Here is an 8,028-nt window from a genome sequence, read left to right as displayed (position 1 = left end):
GAAGCAGCTGTTTTGTACATTTTGTATAAGAGAGTGCTGTAGCTTTCCCTCATAATGTCAACACTGCTCAATTCATGTCCAGATTTCTGCCTTCTTTGTCATGTTTTACATCACAAAGTAAATATATACAGTCTATATATATAATGTAATTCAAATATCGATGTTGTTATGTGGTATTTGTACAAAGAATGATTTTATTTAGATTTTTTTTTTCCTGTACATTTTTGGACAAAGATCATTTTGTATTCTTTTTGTTAACTGTATAAAGCATTTTGATCAACTTTGCCTGCTGATTTTCCAGGAATGTTTTTGGTATACCTATTTTTTTGGTGTAAGTTTGAAAGAAAACATGTTGAATTGTTACACGTCGTTGTATCGGATTCTCCTCGGGCATCTTTGAATGACCATGTACTCAGCATGTAATACACAACACTGTTTGAATAACCTGTTATTCTCGACTTGTGTTTTGTTTTTCTTTAAAGTCGGCATTTCATTTGAAATGCTAAATATATTTTCCTGAGTAGTCTGTCAAATAAATAGTCTGTAGCTGAGTCCAATAATTTGAGTTGGCTTCATTTTTAAGAATGTTAATGTAGTTTGTGCCATAATTTCGTGATGACAAGAATGCTTTTAATCTTATTACTACCACTTTAGTTTAAAACACTTTTTTTTTCCAGCCAAGTCGTGTTTAAAGGTGTCCTATTATGCTTTTTTTGTACACACACACACACACACATATATATATATATATATATATATAAATACATATTGAGCTCTTTTCAAGCCACAACACCAGCGTTCATTTGTACATTGGGAAAAATCCATTCCACACTGTCAAAAAAAAAACAACAACAACAAAAACTAAGACTTTATTCAGCATTGTACTCTCTTGCAATTCTGTTGTCAATCCGCATTCCGTGATGCTGGTGACAAAAGGCGCTTCTGACGTGTTATCTGGTGCGCTCAAGCTTCGTTTACAGTCTGAGGGAGACGCACTGTAAACAAAACAATCTTCGCAAGCATGTCTAAGGATTTCGACACAGAAGAAGACTTGCATTTTTTTTTCCCAGCCATGTTTATTTGAACCTGAATACACGGAAGCACCAGATACACGTCAGCAGCGTCTTACGTCATCAGCGTCACTGCGGACTCGTGAACGCGGATCGACAACAGAACCGGAAGATAATACAATGCTGAATAAAGTCAACGTTTTTATTTTTTTTTTTTTTTTGGACCCAAAATATATTTTCGATACTTCAAAAATGTACCCCACTGATGTCACATGGACTGCTTTGATGATGTATTTTTTTCCTTTCTTGACAAGGACAGTATACCGTACATATTTTCAAAGGACGGACAGAAAGCTCTTGGACCAAATCTAAAATATCTTAAACTGTGTTCCGAAGATGAACGGGGTCTTACGGGTTTGGGATGACATGAGGGTGAGTCACTAATGACATCATTTTCATTTTTGGGTGACCTAACCCTTTAAAGCTATTAAATATTAATTGGGAAGATGCTGACATTAGGCATGCAATTAGCAATCATTATGCTTGATTAATTGACACAATTAGCCTATCCACAAGTTTCCGAGGGGCGCTCCAGTAAAAAATAAAGTGGGTGAAACTTCCGGTGACGCGGCGGAAGTAGCATTCCAATGGTATTTTGTGTGTTAGTTAGCGAAGATGCTAGCTGTTTTTCGGAGAATTATTTTACTATTTAAAGACGCTAATCTTTATGAGAGATGTAGTTACGGAGCTCAGGGACAATATGTGCTGTTCGCGGTAGTATGTATAACCGGACTAAACTAGTTCAGTGGCTTAAACGTGATTGTTTTGAACATAAGCTGAAAACGAGTGATCATGCCAGAGCCCGTCTCTGATCTTGCCAACGATTGTAACGTTAGTTTCCATCACCTCCCAAAAGACGACGAATCTTCCTGTGTACATTTTTTTTTAATTCTTTATATTTTATAAACTCTATCAGCATGTGATTGGCTGTTCGCTACTGATGTTACACCTAAACTCAGGATCAAAGCCCGAGTTGACAGAATACCAAATGTGCCAGTTAATGTATTCAAGCAGCACATTCATTTATAATTTTGAATAAACTCCAAAGCACAATGACTAAGTGTGTATTTTTTTATTTGAATTGTTTGTCAGCTCGCACATCTGTCTGTCACGATGCCTTGATGAGTATTGATAATTAATAATGTTATTATAATACTCCCAATCAACGACTGCGGAGGGTAAAGGTAGTGTTATTTCACCCTTTTTAATTTCGTTGAGATTGTGTTCCCACATAGTTAGCTAGTTTGGATCGCTTTAACTTGAATGACTGTCAACTGTTGAATGAACGAGTGTTAAGCATGTCAAGTCGCGCTTTGTTTACTTCGAACCGGAAGGCGCGCCCACTTTTGACGCAAGGCCTCATGGGGCGTAGGAAACTTGTGGATAACTTGGCCATTTTATAGGCAAAAAGACCAAAGTGATTGACATTCACTACGTTTACATGCAGCCAATTTTCGGGTTATGATCGGGTTAAGGTCACTTTTCGGGTTTCTAAAACATTAGGAATAACCCCTTTACATGCGTGAGCAGAGAGAGTTTCTCCTGTATACATTGAATTGCTGTATCCCGATGTAAACTGCGACGCGCGGTCAACATTAAGACGCAATATGCGTCATTTCCGATTTTTCTTCCTGTATCCAAAGACAACAACAACAGCATGTGGATAATGAATAGTTCGGGGAAGATAGCGATCGTCTTTGTTTGCACTTTGATGCTGGTAACGTTACTGAGCTCGCTCCAAAAGTATGCTGTGCTGTGTGTCTCTCCCAAGCGGCAACATTCTAATCTGAAGGATGAAGCCTACCCGGAAGTGTGAGAAACTGCAATACATCTCAAATCCGCTAGAGGCCGGTCCCAAAAGGGAGCAAATATCCATAGACGCCATGTTATAATGTCCGTATTCACAGCATAAATTCATATGTTTACAGTTTGGTCCCACGGACTTTTATTGTAATCTTCAATATGTTCCGCGTGCCTGACAACTGTGAGGGGGGTGAATTGTTTTCTAACTCGTTAGTTTAGATCATATTTAGATATAAAACGTATGACAAATAAGGGCTTTGATTGACAGCTGAAAACGGGCTGCGCCGAGTGAATTTGACGTCTGACACATCATACCACCTCTGTATCCTTTCTGAAACTTTTGTATTTTCCAAGATTTTCCAGTATGGCGCCGCCCATACCCCCCATAAACAGCTTCAAACCCGTTCTTCAGAGAGTCTATGGGTGACGTCACAGACGCTTTGGCTATATTTTTTACAGTCTATGGTCTCGCCTGGTCTCGGCATGTTTACTTCCGGTATACTGCACGCAGATTTTTGTATGCGCCGAGAAGTTTCTCTACTCAAAAGACCAAGATTCCTTGCGAATAGAACATGCGCAGAACACAAATCACTATGGGGATATGCTGATATGCGTTTACATGACCAAAAATTCAGGGTTAGAAAGGGGTACCCCAGGTATAATATCCCGGTTTTTAAAATCCGGGATATGAGCATATTCGGGTTTTTGCCGGTGTTTGCATGGCCGTTTGCGACCGGGTTATTGCTATATCCGGTTTTGAACGGGTTTTTGGCTGCATGTAAACGTAGTCATTGTTGTAAACACTGTTTTTTGAAACAAGCAAATCTGAGCAAATATGCAGGCAAATTTCTGAAAAGGCAAGACTATATATATTTAAAAAAAAGCAAGAATATTGATTTTAAAGAATATATATTATCACGGACAGTTTTGCTTTCCCCTTTTGCTCATTATTTAAATTGTGTTCATTTCTAACAAAACTGTACAAATGTGCAGTGTACATTATGTAGCTTTAATAAATCCAAGTTAATTTAAATGCTATATTCAAATTAGGCTTATATCTTTTATTGCAATCCAATCTGCCCAGTACTTCATACAGCTTCAATTAAAATCGGTCTTGTACTGTGTGTGGTTCTCTGGGCAAGACCCATGTGAATAAAATAAATGTGTGAGGTGGGAAAAATCCATTCCACACTCCTGAAAAATTTACTGTCATGAGATACAAAGTTTTGAAAAAGTTTCTTTAAAAACTGTGGAACCCAGAACTCTAGAATCTGCAATACCAGCTACAATGTTATCGGAAAGAAAGAAAATAGCGCTACTTAGCAAAAAAAAAAAAAAAAAAAAAGATAAATGTAATATTCACATTAGTTGTGTTATATCACATTAACATGAAATTAATGAATTGTTTTATAAACTTTATAGCTTTTACTTTATGCCTTTCTGGCCAAAAATAACTTTCAGCATTGACGTTCTAAAATCCAGCAACTGCTCTTTTCACATCCATCACCACCACCACCACCTTTTTCCTCCAAGCGATAATAGGATTATTATGAAAAATGTTCCAGCCTTATAGATGGTATTAATCTTTTGCTTGCATAACTCCATAAACCAGTGCTCTGAATAGCCGTCAGACGTACATTTTCCAGAAAGTTACTCTTTTGAACTCTTGGAATTAACAGCTACTAAAACATAAGCCCATTCTTCATTGAGTAACACTAATGATGTGCTGTTAATGATGTGCTGTCAATGAACAACACAATTTAATAATAATAAAAAAAAAAACATTGAGCACATGGTTTAAACCATCTATTGAGGAGAAACAACTCAGAGGATCTTGAACTCTTTGAAAAATGCAGTTTTGACCACACACTTCTCTTCACAATAGAACTCTACGCCAAAGAAAAAAACATTTTCAGCAGAACAGTCTGAAAAAAAAAAATTTGGAGAAAACAAATCATTACCCACCAGCATCAAATCCTCATCCCAGCTGTGCGTTGAGTTTGAGAGAATTGTTTCTGCTTCAGGGTTTGACTGACTTGCAGTCATTAACGGACCAATGCACCAACAATGTCAGTACATCTGTGATCTAAAACAAAAGTTATCCAATCTGACAATGGCAAGCAAAGGAATTAACGGAGGTTTAAACAAGGAATTTACAAACTTTTCAATTTAAGGTGAACTAGCGTTTGAAATTATTTATTATTATTAAATTATTATTATTTGAAATTAACGTACTGTAGCAGTGGGATTTTTTTTTCTGTCAGAGAAACACAATCATGTTAGTTAGAGCCTGATTTCAGTATCTTCAGCCTCAAGTCATTATTATACAAAGAGAATGAAAAGTTGACTTAAATCTCTAATAAACATCTCGAGGGGTTTAGATGCAGACAGTTCATGTGTGCGGGCTCTGAAGCAGCAGTGAGCTGTAGATGGGTTAGGAATAGGGTGGTTTAACTACACCACAGAGGAGACATCTTTGCCTTTTAGAGGATTCAAATGCAGTCTATGTGATAATTATCTTGCCTGCTTGTGAACTTACGGTCTTTGTAGCACCATACAGTTTTACAGAATAAGATTTGTTTGAATTATCATTCATACAGTGGCACAGAAAGGGTTTTGATATTTGGTATTCTGTTTTGATTTATATTTGGAGAACATGAAATGAAATGTAAATGTAATTTCAAAATACAATTTTTTGAAACATGTAACATTTCAAAATGAAATGTAATGTTGCACAACTGAAATCATTTCAATTAAAATTGTTGACATAGACTCCCTATAATTAACCCTGTGAAAAAGGTAATTAATATTTGTAAAACTAATAACTGGCAGACACAGACATCCCCATAGATTCACTCTGCCAACACTGCAGTTTTTACACACTCTTTCTTATTGTTGAATTATAAACAAAGACCTTAGCTGGTGCTTGAGATGCCTGTAGTTCTGCTAAAGGTTTTCTGGGATGTTTCAACCCGATTTCACGACCAAGTCGTACAAATTCGACGAATGATTAAAAAGTGGCTAATTCGTAACAATTCATACGACCTCACTTGTACGAATTAATACGATTTTGCTAAATCGTACATATTTTACGAATTGGCCAATTCGTATGAATTCGTACGAATGACCTACCCCTTACCCCGCCCCTAAACCTAACCATCACGTGGGTTTAGACAAATCGTACAAATTAGTACGAGTGAGGTCGTACGAATTGTTACGAATTAGACACTTTTTAATCATGCGTCGAATTCGTACGAATTGGTCGTGAGATAGTGTTGTATGTTTTGAAATTTTCCAAATGAGGTGCACAAGTAACCTCTTAGTCTTTTCCATTTAGAAGTAAAGGAAAACCGGAACTGACACATTTTCATTACTTAATTTAGACTTAAAATTTAGATATACAACAAAGTTTTGATGTTTAGTGGTAAATATTACTGGAAAGAAGTTCATAGTTCAGGGAAGGAGGAGACGGGAATCGTTGAATGTTCAACATAAATTTAATGACAAAATTAAGAAATCACAAAACGAAAGTAAGGCGGCAGCCCCTCATGGATAACTGCTGCATAGACAAAAACAAAGCAGCAACATAAATGTCCCAAGCCTGGTCATATCTCATCCTTCACTTTCCTTTATTCTTCCAGAGTTCCTCCGTGGATCTCAAGACCGGTGTGACTCGCAGGTGTCACTCACGCTCTTCTGGCCTCGCTTCGCTCCCATGGCTCCCTGCCTCACCCTGCTCGTCACATTTACCCCATTGCCCTTTGCAGACTGCCTTCATGGCCTTCATGGTGGTCACAGTACCTGGGGGTAAGTATAGACGAGGTGAGAGAAAAGGAGACAGAAGGCTGCAGAGAGACAGAGGCAAGATAGGAAAAAAAAGAAAAAGAAAACAGTTCTTGGTCCGGTTCCCAAAACGTACAGTCATGCGGTCCTCCACCAGCTGGCTGAAACCTCCGAATCGGCCCTTAACTCTACCGTCTCCTGACTGGAGATTAGGGCTGTCGCGGTTATGGAATTTCCCTTGCGGTAATGTTGAGTGGCTCATAGCGTGATATGCGGTATTACCGCCATTTATTTATTTCTTTAATTTTTTATGTATTTTGTTGCTATATAAATAAAGTTTACGATGTGGACAAAAACGAGGACATTTTCAGTAACCGATGTAACCAAAACTAAACCGTTTCTACTGTATATGCGCATCAAAAGACTTTCACTCAGCGCACATATTGTTATGACAACGGACTTTGAGCGAGTCATTGACCCGTTCATTCAACGAAGTCGTTTAAAAAAGCTGATTCATTAAAAGAGATGTAAAGAAACAAGATGTTAATTATTTTTAACTTTGAGGTTCAAGCTGATGCTTCACTTATTAGAGACCCATATAGCATTGATTCAATGCTTGACTCACTGATTTTATTTCCCCGCGGCTTCCTTGTGCTGTGGGATGCTTACCAGCGCTGCTGCTGACGCGCATTTATGGGAAAATACCCGTTAAAATGATGATGCGACAAATATTTCGCTTCCCTTTGACACGACAAGCTTTTCACGACTTCAAAGACAGACGCAGATAATTGCACGCGCTCTGCCGATCTCTCCCATTCACTGTCTGTGTGAAGCCTGTAGGCTACACATCACCATGATAAACAGTCTTGTTATCATTATAAACTTGTTTAACATTCAATACACATTCATCAAGTTCAAAACAAGAAGGGTATAGCCGTATAAAAACGTGAATATCGCGGTTGCTGCTGTTACTGTACGTGCAATCCTCTGCGGTTGACTTGTCAGAAGCGCGGTACTACAATATTGCGGTTACCGCGACAGCCCTACTAGAGATGACGGCTCCTTCCATGTCGGCATCCGGCAGCGAGTACAGCTCCATTCTGCCTACTCTTCCCCATATGGTGGACAGGAGAAGACCCCATCAAAATATGGTGACTCCTCTAGCTCGTTCCGATGGCAGCCGTCCCTCCCATGCTCAAGCAGAAGGCAATGTTTTCATCCGTCCCTCTCGATTTCCCACAGCGACAAGGGCTCTTTAACAGTGCATTCCTCCTTCCTCCCGTGTTTCGGCACCAATGTAACAAAGTTCAGGGAAGAAGGTGGCGGGATGGCCGAATGTTCAATGTAACTTTAATGACAAAATAACAAAAAA

Source organism: Pimephales promelas, chromosome 23, assembly GCF_988280905.1.
Source record: "Pimephales promelas chromosome 23, fPimPro1.hap1.1, whole genome shotgun sequence".
NCBI lineage: Eukaryota > Metazoa > Chordata > Actinopteri > Cypriniformes > Leuciscidae > Pimephales > Pimephales promelas.
Note: the sequence above shows the minus strand (reverse complement) of the source record.